The sequence below is a fragment of the Limulus polyphemus genome, unplaced genomic scaffold (assembly GCF_000517525.1).
Source record: "Limulus polyphemus unplaced genomic scaffold, Limulus_polyphemus-2.1.2 Scaffold1393, whole genome shotgun sequence".
NCBI classification, from domain to species: domain Eukaryota; kingdom Metazoa; phylum Arthropoda; class Merostomata; order Xiphosura; family Limulidae; genus Limulus; species Limulus polyphemus.
This window is the reverse complement of record NW_013667003.1, coordinates 284,084-287,368: the sequence shown is the minus strand read 5'-3', so window position 1 is coordinate 287,368 and position 3,285 is coordinate 284,084.

The window sequence follows — 3,285 nt, the reverse complement described above, 5'->3', positions numbered from 1 at the left end:
GTCGAGTGGGAATCTGATTGCCACAAAATTTATATGGTAATGTTTGATATTTTACGAATTTTTCTTCCAAGATCCATTAGATGCATCGTTATCAACATATCTTATAACAAGGCGTGTAGGTATTGACCTAAAAAAAACATCATTAATAGATGCTTGTAAGTTTCCCTGGGGAATTGAAAACGATTTACACATTATATATTTCAAAGGATATTTAGCTGTTCCTTTCTGAAATACTTTAACATGTGACAGAACGACTGACGGGTTGATCTTGACTTTTCTAGTGTAGATAGAAACATGTTGTAGTACAATTTTGAATTCCAATTCATCATTTGACATAATACAAAACGAATCGTTATTTCATATGAGTCAGAGTTTCAAACTTACACCATTTCGCAAGAACTTGTTCTGTAAAAATATATCTGAATGTAAACGACCGATCATGTCTACTGTTTGACTACCACGTGTCGATCTTTGATTACATCGTTTTTGCCATCATTATAATCGAGATCATCAAAATTGCTTGATAATGATGTCAAATGACTTATCTTAGTTTCACCATTATAACTAGTAAAGTTTCTATGTAGGCCTTATACGCGTAAAGGTTGTGAGACAAAGAAATTAGTTTATCATTAAAGTGTTCATCTAGTTGAGAAAACAGAAAATGAAGTAACAAGTTTACAGGCGCAGATGTATCTTCATCCTTCTATATATCGGTACCATCAGGCTTGATAATCTTTGCCTTTTCATGTAGATATGATTGGGCTGGATCTAGATATTCATCTACTAATCCCAATATAGAAAAGTCTTCCTCTGTCGGTCACTGAAGATAGAGAATAATATTCAGTCCACTGACCTTCCTCAATCACTGTTTGTGTGGGAGGGAGAGAAAATAAATCTAGTTCAGACTTTGTACACTGACAGGACTTTTTATGTGGTAAGAGAGTTATGATTACTTGTCGAAAAAGTCTGGAGTCAGTGTTCTTCGTCTCTTAGCGTTAGATATTCTGAACATTGGACCTTTCTGTTTCTTCATTTTATTATGTGGAACATCTCTAGCCAGGTTTTGAGCACCTTGTATTGCTTCTCATTTTCCAGCATTGACAAAAGGTTTTCCTTTTATGACATCTGATATTAAATTTATACATAATTTATCTGCCTGTTTTCCTAAAGCTAATGCCCCTTTTTTTCAGAAAATGTATGGCTGAACGAAATAGGTTGATTATTGCCATTGATTGCCTGCAAAATATGGTAACCCACTTCTCACCTGGTAATCGTGGTATGTGTCCTAAACCCACTGGTCGTTATTGTAAGGTACTCTCATGACGACGACGGAAGTGAAGCATAATAATGACTCTCACACGTCCAGATGGTATATGCCGACCCATGTCATCCTTTATATCTATCTCAATAGTCTGAAATCTAACTTTAGATACAGGTCTGTAATGAGGTTTCGTAAAGGTTTCAGTAATCATGCCCCCATCTTGACCTTTAACTTGAACGATTCGTAATAGTGGCATATGTGCGTCACCGACAATACTAGGTTCCACAATATCCGAGTAAACATAGAGCAAATAAAATCCTCCATGCATATTAACAGTATGTGGAGCTATAGTGGGTTCTGATATTATACGATTATTCTCAAATCCGAGTATTACATACAGTACAGGATCAAATGATATAATGTCCTTCTTTCATATTGACACTTACTTTTCTGGTGAATGAATCGTAATCAAATACAGGATATGTGTGGGATTCATAGGCTAACTTGTATAATCTGTTTAGTATTCTAATCAAATGTTCAGGTTCTTTGAAATGACAGGGGCTAATATAAATGATTTTATTGTGACTATCAGAGGTAGGTAATAAACTGATCCATCCTGTACCATCAGGTACATTATACCAACTATGTGGAGATTGTAGTTCTGCCAAGGTCAATAGATCTCGGAAGATGAGTGATATAGTTTGTTAGAATAGTATTAGCAAAATAATTCATAAAACTGTTTCTAGGTAACATCATGTTCAACTGATCCATGTCGAATAATGAGAAATGGAATTATACATAACATTTTATGATGGAAGGCGATTCAGATCTGTTTAAGGGATCTAACTATTAAATTTATCAGGTTATTCTTTCCATTTTACAAAATATTGTTTGTTTTTACCCTTTCCATGTTCATGTAATATTTCTTCAACAGCATAGACGTCATCTAGCGACTTTATAACTCTTTGTAGTTCAGATTCGTAAAATGTTCCTTTTAATTTTTCTCCGAGATAGTTCTAACGTCTCTGGTCGTTGGTTAATTTTCCGTAGAAATTCTTTCCGAAAAACTTCAGCGATAAAAGTCCTTTCTTAAATAAAACTAGTTTATTCTTTCTCAATACAACTTTGCAATACACTTAATTTCCACAATCACTTTAACTTAAACACACGCTATAATTCACAACGATTCACACGCTTTACTTATGGTCACTACCGCGCTTGACTCAATTGTCCATCTCTATCTCTACTTGTCTGCAATTCAATTAATTATCTCGCTTTATTTGCCTGCTTATATACTAAACTAGAGGGCGCGTAGAAAATACTAGAGTTGCCAGGAAGAGACATGATTTTTCTAGAAACTCCAGAGAGCATGCTTCCGCTGTTGTAACATTGTCCCTTCCTTAGTATTGTTACGTCTCCGTTTGTTAATTAATTTCCCGTAAATTCGTTCCGACGAAACTTTAGCGACACAAGTCCTTACTTAATAAAACTGGTTTATTCTTTCCGAATATAACTTTACGATACACTCAACTTCAACAATCGCGCTAAAACAAATGCTATAACAACGAACGTGCTCAACTTCAATAATACTCTCTGATTGCAGATCAATTACTCACTGTCTACACTCACATTATTCCGTCACGTTGTCACCCTCTTATATATATACCAGACTACCCTATATCTAGTAATCTCCCGACTATTCCCGAAGGTTCGAAAGAAGTGGCGTGACACTAGTCACGTGACCTCGCTGACGCAACAGTATTATTCGTCCCGAACAATAGCCACTTATATTAAACCAATAGATAATTAACAATAACTTATTTAAATGGACAGAATTTACAAACACAAAATTAAAATTCAACAAAGTCTCTTAATTTTACGGGATGCATCTTCTTCCGTACTGGTCTCCATCTCGTTGGCTTCTGCTTCACATAAAGTTATTCTGTTCCATCAGGAAATGTCCTATCATAGGTATTAGTCACATCAATGGTAGTAACTTCATGAAGGGCTTCATTGTTTCCCTT